We start from the raw sequence: 17,310 nt of genomic DNA, 5'->3' as shown, positions 1-17,310 counted from the left end.
AGGAAAGTATCACTTGCCCAAGTTACAACGCGTAACCAAAAAAGAAGACGAAGTGTGCGACATCAAAAGCATTCTTGAACGAAGAACCCATAAAGCGGGAAAACGACGTGTCAAAGAAGTCAAAGTGCGTTTGAAAGGATATCCTCCCAGTTTTGATTCTTGGATCGACGCTTCGCAAGTCATCGACTATAAAAGGAAGTGACCATCATGCCCTTCCACACAACCTCAGCTACCGCTACCACTGCAGTGACCGCTCCTTCACCCTGTTCTTCCATGCAAGATCTACAAAAGCATCCCTTGTGGGTGTGGTGTGGAGAACGTGTGCCTAAAACTCAAATCGTGTTTTTCTCCCGAATCTTTGTGGTGTAATGTGTCATCGGTGCAGCCATTGCCAATTTAAGTTTTCAGCAAGGAGACAAACAATTGTGGACCATTTTACTGAGCAGTTGCATCGGTTACCATCTTCCCAATCCTGAAATATTCCTCGAACGGGAACAACGGGAGTGTTGTGCCCAACGCCAGTCACCACCCCAACAACAACCCCATTTTGTGCGGAGACACTCCTCTGACTTCGAATGACCCCTCGGACAGCAGCAGAACTCTGGAATTATGAACAACAGCAACCAATTTTACTTCACTATACCCAGTGACAGTTCCATGGGGGTGTTTCCCAACAATACTTTATGTTGTTACGCGGACAAATTACCTCAGAACATCCAATTAGATCATGAAGCCCATTGGAAAGTCGCTTTGGTGGAAATCATTCACCCTACACAAGTCCTATATGTCCTTCCGAATCAAACTTTTTTTACGGACGAAGTTCATGACGAGCAAGTGCAAATGTACTTTGATACCCAGGTAAAATATGAGAAATAAAATATATAACCCAAAAACTCAAGAGTATAGCTATAACTTGATAATTTCCCCAGGCTATTATTTTAGTGGCCATCATCTGGTGAGCACGATTCAATGCCATTTTTAGCAAAGCCTTGGACAAAAAAAAATTTGCACCATCGAGTACCATAAAGTGGCTCGTCGCCTACTGATGAAATTTCCGGAGAGTATAGTGTTGTCCATTTTATTTTGTCCTGAATTGTTTGACATTTTGGGTGGGAACGTTGAGATCAGGATGACGATGATCAAGAAAAACGAATTACCAGTCATTTCCGACAACGATTCTTTTGCCAGTTATTTCGTTCAACGGTAGAAATGAACCAAGGACTGAATTTGATCTTTGTGCACTAAGATGTGGTGGAGTACAACATAGTGGGATACACCTCCGTGCCGTTACTGCGTGTCATTACATTTAAAGTGGATTCTGCCACGAACGCTGACGAGGAAGGTAGAAACACCTATCACATTCACCGCGAATTTTTACATCCTCACTATTTACCCGCCTGTAAGTTGTATTTTGACACTGTCAACATTGCTATAAAACGAGATCTGGGACAAAATATTCAATTCACCAAAGGGAAAGACCCGGTGAAACTCAATTTTTGGAAACGATTCTCAAACGACACGTAAGTCATGTATCCAGTGTACCGAGGCGTCGCTTGTCAGCGAGAACATGGTTTAGGAGATATTTTTGAAATCGGCCTTTCGTTCGGTGGCATCGGTTTTGAAACCGATGGTGACACGAGGATTGCATTCCTTAAAAGATGCTGCATTGACGCAAGGCAAAGAATTTCACCACATTGTAACCATCGACAAACAAAACATCAAAGAAGCTTTTTAGAGAGCAGGCAAAAATGTCTTGCTACAAACAGGTAAAGACATTTTGGGCCGATGAGAAACGCCTATAAATGACATGGACGTTGTCGAGTCAGTCATTCCTGCTTCCCTAACGCCACATCAAGGACAAGGCAGAAAGAGACGACGAAGAAAACGTCCCTTCAGAGGACTTCACACCCACAAAGCTAGAAAGACTAAGAAAAGAAGAACCGTCCGAGACTTAGACGTTTTTGATTATTAAAAAAACACAGAAAAAGAAAGAAAATGATGCACCGAGTGTCTTGCGCCTGTTCCAAGTCGGAACTAGACCTGATTGCCATGCCGCCCACTATGATGACGATGCAACAATCCCAATGGGTCGAATTTCATCCCGTCTCCTCTTTGACGGATTTAGCTCCCATCGAGTTTGAAATCAAGGGGCAGCCCGAAGATTACATTGATCTGAATAGCAGTTACTTGTACTTGAAAGTCAAAGTAACCGAAGCGGACGGTGGCAATATAGACGACGGAGATAATGTAGCCGCCGTCAACAATTCCACGCATTCCTTGTACAGCGGAGTGGATTTGTACTTGAATAACAAACTGGTCAGCAGCAGCATGTATATTTATACCTTTACCAAGCCTACCTGGAAAATCTCTTGACGTGCTCAATGAGGCCAAGAACACTCATCTGGATGCTTGTGTGGTATGGAAACATGATACAGCAGGCGATAACAAGTGTAACGACATAACCGCGTCAGAAGGTGTCAGTCTTAAAAATGTGGGTTATAATAGCCGTAAAGAAAAAATCAAAGCAGGCCGTAGTTTAGAACTGATGGATCGTTTGCATTTGGACATGTGGTTGCAAGAGAAGTATTTGCTGAACAGTGTGGATGTTCGCCTGAGACTGAATCTCAGCAGTGCCGCTTTCCATTTGATGGATGAAGATTATGCCACTTACAAAACCAAAATCGAAGAAGCCAGACTCTACGCGTGACGCTTGGAAGTGTTCCCTAAAGTAGGAAACGACATCAGTTATACTTTGAGCAGAACGACTGCCAAGTATCCGATACGTCGCGTGGAAGTGAAAACTTCCACCATTCCCCGACGTCAGCCATCCATGATCTAAGATCATCTGTTCCAAGGACAGTTAACCAAACGTTTAATCCTTGGTATCGCCAAGAATTCAGCCTTCAACGTAGCCTACAAGGAAAATCCTTTCGAGTTTCATCAAAACAGCGTGAGCAAAATTGAAGTCAGTCGTGATGGCACGACGTTGTGTACCAGACCCTTCGAAGCTAACTTTGCCAGGAAGAACTACTTGAGGTCGTACTTGTCCCTGTACGAAGCTACCGGACAATTAGGAACCAACACCAGTCACGGCATATCGTACGACGATTATGCAGGAGGATATGCTTTGTGGGCTTTTGATTTGACTCCGGACCAAGGCAGCGACGAGGGACATTTCCACCCTATAAAATCTGGCCAGATTCGTGTGGAAATTCAGTTTACAAAACGAGAACCTGATGAAACAGTGAACGTCATCCTGTATGCCGAATTTGAAAATACCATAAAAATCAACAGTTTGAGAGAAGTCATTATAGACTATTAGAAGCGATGGTGGAGAATCTATGGAAATGGAATGGGAAGATACCGTGGGGAAAATAAACCAAGACAAAAACGAAAAGGACATAGCGATGAAGTCCAGATGGCCAGAACAAGAACAACATTTCGTCTCCTGTTTTGCCAAACACCTGGCAGAAAAAATTGCAGAATTGATCAAGAAAGATTGCTATGGCTGTCAAAACGATCATCCCAGTCAAATTCAAAATATTCTCGTTAGGTTTAACTTCCGAAACATGGCATGCAGACATCATGCAACAATTGCAATATGCATTATATTCGTGAAATTTTAGTCAACAGGACGACAGTAGCATTCCCTTCAGATTTTTCATACTTTCGACGTATTCTACAACGTATTCTATCAGGAATAAATTCCCAAAATTTCCTTCCTTTCACCAAACAGCCAGGAATATTCTTCATTCCTGTGAAATATTCATCAGACACCAGTAAACGTTTCCTCGGTGACTATTTTAACAAAATAGTTCAGTGCAATATTTGGACACAATGTTTTGATTCAGTCTTTTTCAGCAACATACTCGAAAAAATACTTGTTAAATGGAATAAATAAATAAATCTAATTTTAAATATATTATAGCATTCAATATTTTATTTTTTATATTAATTTATTTGAAACAAATTTTTTTAATTATGCCACGGAGCATCAAAGTTAGATTAAACAAATCAATAAATACAAAATAATTATGCTGCTGAAAAAGTACTAAATTTGAACAATATGAATAGCTGAGTTACTCTGATCATTGGAGTTGTTTCAAACAAGACCAACAATTTCCAGGGCCATCACCGTATATATATGGTTGCTAAACAGGAATTTATTTTGGATAGCTTTTTTTACTTTGATATAAAATGCACTGATGTTATTGACTCTGTGTAACAGACCAGGTTTTGCCTTCAAAAGGAACAAACGATAGGCTCGCCCTCAAAAATCGCAAAATATCAACAATTATATGTGTCTAATGTTATAAATTTATATCAGGCATTTATATATGCTTGTACTGCAACGACAATCTATAAATAAAAAATAAAAGAGCCCTCCGATAGTTTGACTTCGGAAACATAGAGATTTCTCGAGAAAGAGCGCAATAATTTTTAATTCCAAATTGTTTTAGGATGGTTTTGAGAAATAGCTTATTCCGAGTTGTCGACAAGACTTTGGAGATGGCCATAGAAGACAATTGATTTTACTATATGTCCTCTACATTTGCCTCTCAGTGCTGACTTTTCCACTGTGTGAATACAAATCATGTATTCATCTAAATTACCTTCAAAGATGACTTCACGGTGAAGTTCTTGTCAAAGGTTGACCTGCTCTTTTTTGAGATGCTGGACTGTCAACAGAGCAGCATGGAAACAGAACACAGATTTCACTTCCGGATCATCACCAAGGCCTTATTACTCACTGTGCACTGTCACCGAAATACATACAGACAACAACACCCTGAGCTCATGTTCTCAAGACTAAACATTTATCTTTAAATCCCTACTGAAAATGCATAAATCTAACTCTTCTATTACCACCAGGATGAGAGAGGAAAAAATGTTCTAGAAATAGACTAGAACTATATTCGTGGGTACTTAACTAGAAGTACTAATTGTGGCCTGATTCCAGATGGACATAGAACACAATTAATTTTACTATATGTTCTCTACATTTGTTTCTCATTACTGACCTATCCACTGTGTGACAATCAATTCAAATCATATGTTAATCTAAAATACCTTCAAAGATGACATCACGGTGAAGTTCTTGTCAAAGGTTCACCAACATTTTTTTTGAGAGGCTGGACTGTAAACAGAGCAGCATACAATGGAACACAAATGTCACTTCCGGATCATCACCAAGGCTTTATTACTCACTGTGCACTGTCACCGAAATACACACAAACAACCACACCATGAATTCATATTCTCAAGAATAAACAATTACCTTTAAATCCCTATACAAAATGCATAAATACGACTCTTCTATCACCACCACAATGAGAGAGGGGAAAAAATGTTCTAATAATAGACTAGAACTACATTCGTTGTGACCCGATTCAAGATTGTCATAGGACACAATTAATTTTACTATATGTTCTCTACATTTGTTTCTCAGTACTGACCTTTCCACTGTGTGAAAATCAATACAAATCATATGTTAATCTAAAACACCTTCAAAGATGACTTCACGGTGAAGTTCTAGTCGAAGGTTGACCTGCTCTTTTTTTAGATGCTAGACTGTCAACATAGCAGCATGTAAACAGAACACAGATTTCACTTCCGGATCATCACCAAGGCCTTATTACTCACTGTGCACTGTCACCGAAATACACACAGACAACAACACCCTAAGCTCATATTATCAAGAATAAACGGTTACCTTTAAATCCCTACCAAAAATGCATAAAAAACTCTTCTATCACCAGCAAAATGAGAGAGGAAAAAATGTTCTAAAAATAGACTAGAACTACATTCGTGGGTACTGAACTGGAAGTATTAATTGTGAACCGATTCCAGATGTTGGGGTCCAACTTGGAATAATGCAACAATTCGGAATCCCGAGTTCTGCTCTTTCTCAAGAAATTGCATGACTGTGTCAAGCACTATACACAGACCGAGCGGCTGGTTTGTGTAATTTGATGCACATGGCCGAAATTTCGCATACGTTGGAAATTGAGGATAAGTAAGTAAGTAAGTAAGTAAGTAAGTGATTTTGTATCAGTTCCATTTGTGCCTTTGAATAATGGAGGATGTTAATAGAGACATTTGTTATATTCCTTTTGCGGGGAAAGTTACGTGAATAATAAGACAACAAATACATTTGTGGCAAGGGTTTTTGACAATAATGTATTTTATATATTAGATGGGAGACCTTAAGATGTGCCAGGTTTTCTGAAACTATTTCTTGGCAAAGTTAGCAAAATTAAAGGTCAAGGTAATTAGGTTCTTTTTCACTTTCATCACAGTTTCAGGTTAATTTTAAAATTGTTTTAATGACTGTTAATATGATTTTTCTATCTTTCCTAATTATTACAACAATGATTATGAACTCTTGAAACTTTTATATTAGTTAAATTTTGGAAACAATTTTTTAAAAATAAATTCATTTTGATTAACACAGATAAATAATAAACTTGTTTATATATCACTCAGGAATTTATCAAATACTTCGTGTTATATGAACATACTGAATAAATTATGCTGCTATTTAAAGTAAAGTTAGAAATCAAGTTCACATGAATGTTAGGCAAGACTTATGTTTGTAACACAGTTGAAGTGATTAAAAATGACTGAAAGAAAAATTATGCTAACAGTCGAATTTTAATATAGTACTGTATTGACTTCTGATGGTAGCTGTAGCAACTGCTTAGTCCCAATGGAATTGCAAATCATTCTGATGGTGGTTGTAGCAAGTGCTTAGTCCCAATGGTATTGCAAATCATTCTGATGGTAGTTGTAGCAACTGCATAGTCCCAATGGTATTGCAAATCATTTTAATACCTTCACTAATATTCCATCTTAGAGAAATTATAACAAACCTATAGTTCATTTACAACAGACTGAATCATTTCAATGAATTTTTACAGTGTAAGAAATATTCAACTTGTAAATGAAGATACCATACAACAGTTATGACTAAAACACGCTCAGAAAACGTGTTATGAGAAATGTCCATCCTACAATTTATATCAGCAGTTTCAGAGATTTATACAATTACAAACTTTTTTAAACAAGCCAAAAAATATATTTGTATAATGGAGACTGATTTTGGTCCTTGTTTGACATTCTTACCTGTGTATTCCACATCTTGGAATGAAGTGTTGTTACATCGTTGTGATTCATCAAGATGTTAGCACATCAACACTATTCTAGGCTATTCCAGGTTGCTGGTACATCAGCACTTTCAAGATTCGAATGCATTCATAACACCACTAGAATTCATTTGGAATACTTTTGGATTGTAATAAAACTGTTTGGACCATTAGCAATTGAATTCACAATACTGTAAGTCCTTTTTAAATTTTCACTTTGACCACTCCAGTGACCTAAGTGGTTAGAGCATCCACATTGGATGCAAGAGGTCATGGGTTCGAACCCTGCCTGAGTCATACCATATACTTATAAGATTGGTACTAACAGCTGCCTCGCCTGGCGCTCAGCATTAAGAGGCTAGTGTTAGGACTGGTAGGACTCGTGTCAGGGTAATGTGGCTGGGTGGGACATCATGCTACATGTCTACAGCATGATACCTCAGTGTTATACATCACTATAAACTAACACACTGCAAACATTGTAGTGATAAGACTGACAAATTGTTAAAGCTGTGTTAAAAATCCGAATTACACACACACACACACACACACACTTTTCACTTTGTATTCTAGGGAAATAAGTTTTTAAATTAATTTTACATAACTATTGGTTTTCATTCTTTTCTGTTACTGACTTCCAGGCCAAAGAGTCCTAACAGTACATCTTGGCTTGAATATGGATATATATAGAATACAGTACTTGGACACCTTAGATCACCTTCTCAAGTTTGATAAAATATTTTAAAGCAGATTGTATTTTGTCATCTGCTTCAAGGTACTGATGCACATGATAGCAGATGTTGAAGGCATCTCCCATCTTGATGCTGAGGTCATCATCCAGGACAGTTGTCAACAAAGAATTACTTCTTTATATGTGTATTTTGTTGTCTGTTTGATATTTATAAAACTGTAAATACGAATGCAAACAAAATTCTTCCAATCATCACATTGTTGTTGTTGTACCATTTATACCACATATAAAATGGCAATGCCTTTAATCCAGCATGAGAATTCTTAGCTGTAACCCTTTGTAACAAAAGATTCCCTACCTTTTACTACTCATTTGTTGTAAGGAAGATATTTTTAAAAAAACACACATTTCTATTTCCCTCTCTACATGCATACATTATGCTGAGCCAAGACTCCCTCCAAGACATTTCCTACATTTGAATCAGACTTTCTAAGACTAAATTCCCAAAAATGGCATGCATGCATCATGCAACAACATGGAATAACCCCATAGCAGTGAAATATGGAAAGATTGCCAGTAGGCTCTCATGTACACTTTCACAGGCCAACATGTATAGCCTATCATGTACACTTATACTGGCCATCATGTATTGTAACGTGTCAAGGGTCAATGTCAAATAAAGTGGAATAGATGGACAGCTCACGCCTTTTTCAGTTGCTAGATCTCTCCAGTGTATTGTAGTGTCAAGAAATGTGTGTTCACTACAAAAGTTCTTATATAGGTCATAAAAGCACAAAACAAAACAAATATAAATAGTCAACACAATTTATTATGTCTTCCAGGGTTGAATGTGTTTTCTCACAAATTCTAGTGCTCAGAATAGTGAATTATAATATTTGCCAATTTTCAGAACAGATGTTTCATAAAGCATGTTGAAATGACAACAATTTCAGTGTTAAATTGCATGTGAAAATCAGCATAAATGTTCCATTTGTCCTAATTCACATAATCTCTATCTCAGATAATCCAAATTCCCAAAGTAATCTTATACAGAAAAAGTTTGTTCATATAACGTACCGAAGTGGTAATGATTTTGTGCACCCAATCAAGGTTCGGAACCAGGCCCGTGTTTGTGTTTTAGAGTCCAATGGTAAATATGTTAGAGGCACAGTCTGGAACCGGATGCTAATAGTATGTCGCGTTTCAGGTATGATAGCATTCAGAAAACGGCAATCATCCTTGGTTATCAGCCTTGCTTAATTAAACTCAAAAAAAACCATTGAATACGACAACTAGTATGTACAAATTGATGTAAATAAGTCACATAAAAGGACTAATGATAAAAATATTTTTTAAAATTAAATATAAAAGCTATTTATCAAATTTATTATCAGGTTCTCCAGCTAGGGGCCGGTCATTGTAATGTCTTTTTTTGTAAGCGTCTGTCGACTATGATCAATCGTAGAATTTGAATGTATTACCGAATAAGATAGATAGTAACTTACCAGATAAATATTGTTACTTGCTGGGGCTTAGACGACGACAAGAGAAGACATTCGAATTTAACCAAATAGAGCGCATATTCAGGAGCATGGTGTATGAACGTATTGTATTTTGAAGCAATAATTGATAGGCTGAGTTCAAATCCTAGCTTTGACCTGAGTTTCAACTTTAAATGGTTCGTGCTGCTGGAATAGTCGAGAACTCGCCTTGGGATTACTCGCCCCATGAATAGTCCTACAATGTAAGAAACTGCACAAGTTGGTTTTGTTTTAGTGCTAGTCCTGACGCCCAAAACATAAATATCAGCGTCATGGTCTTACATGTAGGACTAGCTCCATGGAGAACCTGTCCCTTGGAGAAATCATCATTCCAAGTGTCAGGAAAAGTCGCCCCGAAGATCATAGATACTAATTCAGAGGTATCGCCCAATGATGGATACCGCTTTATATGATCGCCTCTTGAATTGTTCAGTTACCAAATAACCGAGATACATCATGCTACATGTCTGAGGCATGATGCTCCAGTGCTAGACATCACTATAAACTGCCACATGCAGACATATCATATACACATACATACATCATTTAGGACTTAATCACACTTAAATTCAGATATACCACACACACACACACACCTGTTCATTTCTATAGCAAGTGTTTACTTATGCCCTGTGTATGTTGGACTATTATTGATGGTCATTGCAGAATAACTTTTTGCTGTTGTTGATTTTTTTTATATAGTACAAGTCACATAGGACATGTAGGCATTCAGCACCAACTATTTCAGTAATTGGTGCCATTTTTTATACTTTGATTCTACATTCCTTTGAGTAGCAAGTATTCACTTCATTTAGATTCTTATAAATCCATATTCCTTTGGAAGGACATTATTTAGATGCCCCAAGAGGTCCCAGCGGCAAAATCAATATTAATGTACGTATATATTTTGACAAAATGAACCTAACGGTGTGATCCAGTATAATCTGGATTGAATGGTGCACACTATGATGTCAAAATGAAAGCTACACATATTGATAAACAAATTCACACTACCCTCGATTGTGATGATTACACTGGACATGCTCTTATTTTGACCCAAGTTCAGTACATGGCCACAATTGTAAAAGCCCATAGCAATAGATATTTGTCTGGAAGATTCATGGAGACAGTTAAGGTGCAGAGCATTCAGTAATTGGGATTGAATAGACTTTGGTTAAATAAAATTAGTGTTAAATTTTAAAAAGAATTTATATTTAAATAAAAATGAGTAAATGTGCATACATGACCCATGTGACTTGTACTATAGTAATGTCACCATTGTGTGGTGTTAAATCATTATATCAGACTTGTTTGTTTGAAACTTACCAAAAACAAGATAACATAATAATCTTTGTGGTATCCTAGATAGTAACAGCTTAAGTGCAGCCTCATTTATTTCAGCATATATCTGATAATTTTCCTCATAAGCTTTGTCTCCATCCCCAAAAACACATTGAAACTGTCTATTTAACTATTTATTTTAAATGATCCCAATTATTGTCATTGGAATTTAATATTTGCCTCATATTTTTAGTAATAACGAAATTATATCACCAAATACCCTTTTTTGTAAAAACAAACCTGGCTTAGAATAATTTAAATATGAGTATCTGAAGGCTTCTCTCCATCTGTTTGTCCACTAACTTCACAGATGTGCATCAGCACCCCTACCCCCTCAATCAACTATGTAAGATGCTTTTGAGGTGTAAAATCCAGCGCTTTTTTATTTCTACATGCAATGTTACCTATGTTTTAAGCTTCACCTGCTGAAGCTTATGCAGCTGGTACATGAAGCAAATTGGTGATAACTATGCCAGTATTTATTGACAATTTCATCTTCTTTGAGAATCGATATTACATGTATTAATGATAACTGATTGATTTCTTTGTGAACACTTAAGGTATCAATTTGACAGTCTTAATCAGTATACAAGTAAGATCTCTCACTTCTCCAGAGAAGCTCTCTAACTCTATCTCTCTCTCTCTTCAGTCAGCCTGGAGTGAATTCACCAACCAACCTAGGGCTAGTTTTCCCTAAGCGAGTTCTCCATTGGTAAGTTCTCCATTCGCCAAATACATGCCACATGACATAAGATATGACATTTAGTCCAGGGTATATAAATGGATCGTTTTTTGTGTCCCTGTATTATTAATATTTGCATCTTTAATATATTTTATTTCTTTCAAACACATATTATCTGCAATAATACACTTGTAAGTAATAATTACAAAAATTATCCCCCAAAAATGACAATACAATAGTTAGTGAAGTTTTTTAAAGATTTTTTTTTTATGTTACAACAGAGTTGTTTTCCCCTTAGATTAAAATATTTAAATGAAAGATTTCATTATGTATGGTTTTCAATTAGATTAATTATTTCTAAACTATTTTCATATCCGCCCATATGTAGAGATGTCAAAAGTTTGGGAAATTTCTACCAGGTACCTGTTAGTCCTATCAATCAGTTACCTGGGTACCCAATCAAACGAAAATTGTATTAAATGTGAACCTGAACTGCTTTGTTGTAGGTTCACAGGTGCTAACCCCCTATAAAGGTATAAGCATAATTATTACTAATATAAGCAGCTAAAAGGCATAATCTGAGCATAAAAAGAGCAATATACACCACTCCCTTGATAACTCGCGCACCGTGGGTCCAAAAACAGACTGCTCTATAGGCAAGGGTGTAATTTATCGAGGGACCTCCATAGCTATATGAAATGATGCCATCCTTGCTGGACACTGTGAAAGCCTCTAAGGGAGGTAGGGCTAGCTGGTCTGTTTAATGGCTGAATACTCATTTTAAAATCTCGTTGGCAATAACTGTCAATAAAGTGCTTTGTCTAATTAAGTTATTTGCTTTTATGTAAAAATGACCTTTATAGTCAAGATGCCCAACCACTTAGAGATCGATAACAATTCCAACAGGTTTCAATTACCAACTTTGATCAAGATTTCCTCTGTTCAACAAATATGGGTCAGATTTTTGGTACTTTCTAGTAAAATAAAATGGGCTCTACAACTGACCCCATGTTATAAGTGGGTCTGCTACTTATCTGGATCAGTGGTTAAAAGTTTCGTCTCAAATCGTCTAAATTCATTTGGATTAGTAGTTACACTGTATTTACAGTTTGTTTCTGGACACCGTTTCGGGGGGGGGGGGGGCAAATATAACATTTATATGCTTTGTAATTTTCGGATCTTGCTCCACTATAATTTTTCTACATCTTATGCTAACAGCTGCCTCACTTGGTGCTCAGCATTAAGAGCTTAATGTTAGGCCTGGTCGGCCTGGTGTCAGGATAATGTGACGGGTTGGGACATCATGCTACCTGTCAGCGGCATGATGCCCCTTTGCTAGACATTGCTATTAAACTGTCACACTGCCGACATCGTAACGATATGACTTAATTTTTTTTAAAGCTACATTAAAAATCCAAATCATACACACACACACACACCTGTTTTTCATTTATTATCCTTTCCATGGTATTGGACAAAGTACTTATTTTTCTTTATGGCAGCATGTCATCATGTGAGCTAACGGTAATTTCGTTATGGATTTGGGGGGGGGGGGGGCCACAAATTTATCTTCCCCTGTATGTTTTCAGACACCTAATTAAAGAATTTAATGTCTTTGGACGACAAAAAAAAGTAATTATTTGTTGCCGTCTGAAAACATACTGTAAATACCGTAGTACAATAGTAGAGACAAAAGAAATTGATAGATTATTTATGCGTAACACTCACTTTAACTAGTCTACATGTCTACAGTAACGTTCATGAATAGTTGTAAAGTCCAAATGATGATTGTTGTATTATACTCGACCTGCCATGGTTCGTCCCTCAACAGCAGTCCAGTGCAACATGTTTTTAAGTTTAACAAAATCCCTCTCCTAACATTTTTCAGTCGTATAACATCCATCAGTCACATCTATTCATCCCAGTTTGGGGGTTTATTATATTGCCACTAAAACACTTGTGTGTTCATTAGTACTTTCAAGACTGGACTATTGTAACTCAATTCTGTCTGGTTCATCTCAATATCTACTCCAGAAACTTCAGAAAGTTAAAAACACGGCTGCTCGGATCATACTTAGAGTACCACGATCAGAGCACACCTCCCCGCTGCTCTGTACCCTACATTGGCTATCCATTCGATCCAGAATCAAACACAAAATTTGTTCTCTGTACTACGTTTCACTGACAGACTCTAGTCCAACATACCTATCCGACCTCACCCATGTGTACACATCAGCAAGATACTTACGCTCCCCTTCTGACAATCGTATACTCATTATTCCCACTATGAAAACAAAGTCATATGGACAGCGTTCTTTTGCATACCATTGCCCAGCAACGTGGAATGAATTGCCCATTGAACTTAGACACAAAGACACAGTGATCACATTCAAGAGGGCTCTCAAAACTCACTTATTTCAACTGCAAGAACAAAGTTAAAGACCTAATGTTTGCTACCTGAAATATTCTCAGCTTGTTTTTTATTTTTTAATTTTTTTTCTAATTTCATGGTATTTGTTTTTGTAATAATATTATTATATGATTTTTTATCTTATAGGTGTTGTCTAATGTTGTAAAGCACTTAGAGCTTCTAAAGATTATTATTATTATTATTATTATTATTAATGTCTGGCACCATTTATTTTCAACCTAGACTGGTTCACTATGTATGTAGTATAAAAATAGAATGAATCTGATGTTGTTTCGATGCGAGAAACCCGCCTGTTTTCTTGGAACTGTTTCATATAAAAAAATCACGCAAAAATTGCACATTTACACATGTGAATTTTTATTTGAATTGTTTTCTCAGTGTTATAAAATAACAGATTTTTTTTTACCCTTAATTTTAAACATTTCAGTGAAAAATTTCATTCTGTATAGTTTGTTCAGTTTTTCCTAACAAGATATAAGAAGTGTATGTTATGGTAACCACATTTTTGTGTTACATTTGCCGTGACAAAAAATATCTGACTTAGGTTTCCTGGTATTAAAAAAAACGCAGTAAACATATGAGCAGCGTCCCTGACTTGAACAGCTAACACTCACTCCAGGGCCACAAACTTGAGGCAATAATGGCATTTAGTTCAACTGGGCATTTCTATTGTGCTTTCTTTTTTTTTTTTTATTTTAATTTTATTTATAAATAATATTTCTTAATCAGTACTTACTGTTGCTGTTGACGAGAGGTATTGACGAGTTGATGTCATCTGGAACTCAAAACAGGTGCATTTAGGTCGTGAGAAAAATGGCACACAATCTGAAATATCAGCGTCGTTTCTTAAATAGGTCGCATGAGAAAGGAGAGAAGTGTCCTCCCTTGTATTGTTATATAGTACATGTATGATAAGTAAATTTGTAAGGAACCATACGAGCCCCTTTGATGATGAATAAATGAGCACACAACACAATCTTCAAACTGAAATCATTTTTCTGTGTCTCGATTTGAACTTGGAAAACTTTTTTTTTTTTTAATGGGTACCCGGTTGTACATTATTTTACCTGGGTTATTATCAATGGGTGAATACCTGTGTACCTGTTAGCATCTTTACCCATTTGTTTGTAACCTCTACCAATTTTAAAAACAAAAAGCATCAAGAATATAAAAAATTCACAAAAGTTTGTCATTTCATTCAATGTTTTATAATTTCTAACCTGATTGACACCAAGGGGTCCCTAACTGGTTTATCAATTACAAGAAGACAATTTGATTTTAAAGAAATTCAGTTGTTTATGCAGCAGTTATCTTTTTGAAGGCTTTTTTTTCTCAAAATTTTAATCAACCCTTTTTGTAAATATTTTTAAATGACTGATGTTAAACTAGATCATCTTAATGAGTTTAGGTCGTTTGAAAAATTTTGTTTGGGTTTTTGGCACAGGTAAATTTAAAGTTAAACTGTTTTCGTTTCAAGAAAAGATTTTAATACTTAGCTTTTATTTTATTTTCCTACTGTGATAGGAAATGTTTACATTGTATAACATGCATATGTTCGTTATGTTGTTTCCACATAACAACATAGTGCAGGTCAGCATGGTAAAATTAGAATTTGTATTCTGTACATTGAAATGACTTTACATGCCAATTTATATGAGTATAGTCAAACTTGTTTTGTGTGATACATTTCATGGTTTTGCACATGCTCATCTTTTCTGACTATTTTGGAGAGTCTTGAATGATAAACAGCTTTAGATTTAGAAAATGCATGTTTTATAATCCAAAATGTTCTTTAATTCCATTCAGTAATGGTCATATGTGAATCTTGAGCAAAGTAATTTCATCCTGGAAATGACCTGAACATTTATCTTTTGAAAAGCATGGGAACCATGTTTGTAACTACTGCTTTTACAGTTGACCAGTGAAGGTAAAATCTGATATTTAGATTTGATCAATTTTTCCATCACTATGCTAGAATTATTATAAATAATAAGCTATTATATTTTTTTTAAATGCAGCATGGGTAACATGTATATACTTTTCCTTTTGCAGTAACATTATAACTGTTGAAACTGTTCTTTTATTGTAGGTATTCTGCTGTCCTGGTTGTCCTGTGAAATTCACTAACGAAGACTTTATTTTGAACCATTAATTGTGCAGACATGTTTCTTTATAGAATGAAAATGGAGATGATTTGTATGTTTCTTGAAGCATTTATTGCAAAATCTGAAATAGCTGCAGACCTGTTTACCCGTCCATATTTCACCGTATTTGAAGAGAATAAAGTCCATATGTATGGTCATTGATCAAAAAATATGATTTGAGGATGCATTTATTATTAATATTTTTGAATTAATTTGTAAGTGGTTTTTATTCCATTTTGTTTTGTTGTATCATCTCTTCAATCCACGTCCGTGTCTGCAGTCTGTGCCACATCATTGATTTTAACATTCTCCACATCCGGTTGTTTAAACAAAGAAAATTGTCGATGATAAGAAAGTTTTAGCATGACAATAGAAAGTCTAAAAATAGAAAGCAGCATTTTCTACCAGTCTATAATACTCTGTGGCCATGCTTTAAACCATTGTCTGAAAGAGAACTTAGACTTTTCCTGTGCACATGGTGGATGGAATGACTGTTCACAGCATGTGGAATCAGAAAATCATGCAAAATTGGAATCATTAGTGAAGGGAAATATAAATGTTTTGTCAATGATGAAGGGAAAGGAAGTCAGTGATCAACACATATTTCAAAAGCAAATAACACGGGCTGAGGTGATTCTCTGTGAGTTGATCATAAATATGAATTTGTCATTGAGCAACGCTGACAAGTTAACAGAAGCAATGACATATATGTTCCCAGATTCCAAAATTGCACAAGGTATTTAGAAGCAATCCATTACTGTAAATGTTAACAAAGCTGATATCAGATTTTATGAAATAAATAAGACTGCCTTCACATATATAGATGAACTTATTATTTTCTGAGAGGATGGGTGGTGGTAACAATTTATGTCATAATGTTTTGTATTGTCTTCCTTAAGCGTGTAAAATGTAGGGATTTGGCTTTATTTTAAATGTTACGGATATGTATGAAGCTGAGAAAACAGATTTTCTAGAGAAAGTAACAGAGGTAAATAACAGCATGAATTTGGATGTGTGGAGGTATTCCTTTATGGGTTTTTATCACTGTAATATAAACATGTTTAAGTCAATGGTCAATATCTGCAGATTTTGCTTAGAACACAGAGGTGGCTGAATATCAATGTCTTTACAAACTAGGAGTTATTTACAGAATAGTGTGGGGCGCCAAGTGGTCTAAAGCGCTCTCCGTTACGGATCACTGCCATCTCACCTGTGTCTGCTTGGGTTTGAGTCTCGGATTCAGCCAATGTGTTTATGTGAGAAAGCTTGCCAGTAGCTTCTCGTGGGTCGGTGGTTCTTTCCTGGGTTTTCCCGGGTTCTTCGTCCACCATATAA

The 17,310-nt window shown here is 36.2% G+C and overlaps 1 long non-coding RNA gene across 1 annotated transcript; it reads left to right on the top strand.

The window, feature by feature from the left end:
• Positions 1–9,250: 9,250 nt before the first annotated feature.
• On the top strand, positions 9,251–16,078 carry LOC149787071 (uncharacterized). The gene is made up of 3 exons (XR_016425253.1): positions 9,251–9,580; positions 11,368–11,430; positions 15,921–16,078. It is a non-coding gene; the product is annotated as an uncharacterized LOC149787071 (long non-coding RNA).
• Positions 16,079–17,310: the final 1,232 nt, after the last annotated feature.

The sequence above is a fragment of the Sinohyriopsis cumingii genome, chromosome 12, assembly GCF_028554795.1.
Source record: "Sinohyriopsis cumingii isolate HCF-2022 chromosome 12, ASM2855479v2, whole genome shotgun sequence".
Taxonomy (NCBI): Eukaryota; Metazoa; Mollusca; class Bivalvia; order Unionida; family Unionidae; genus Sinohyriopsis; species Sinohyriopsis cumingii.
The sequence above is the reverse complement of the archived record's forward strand: the minus strand, read 5'-3'. Positions and strand labels throughout refer to the sequence as shown.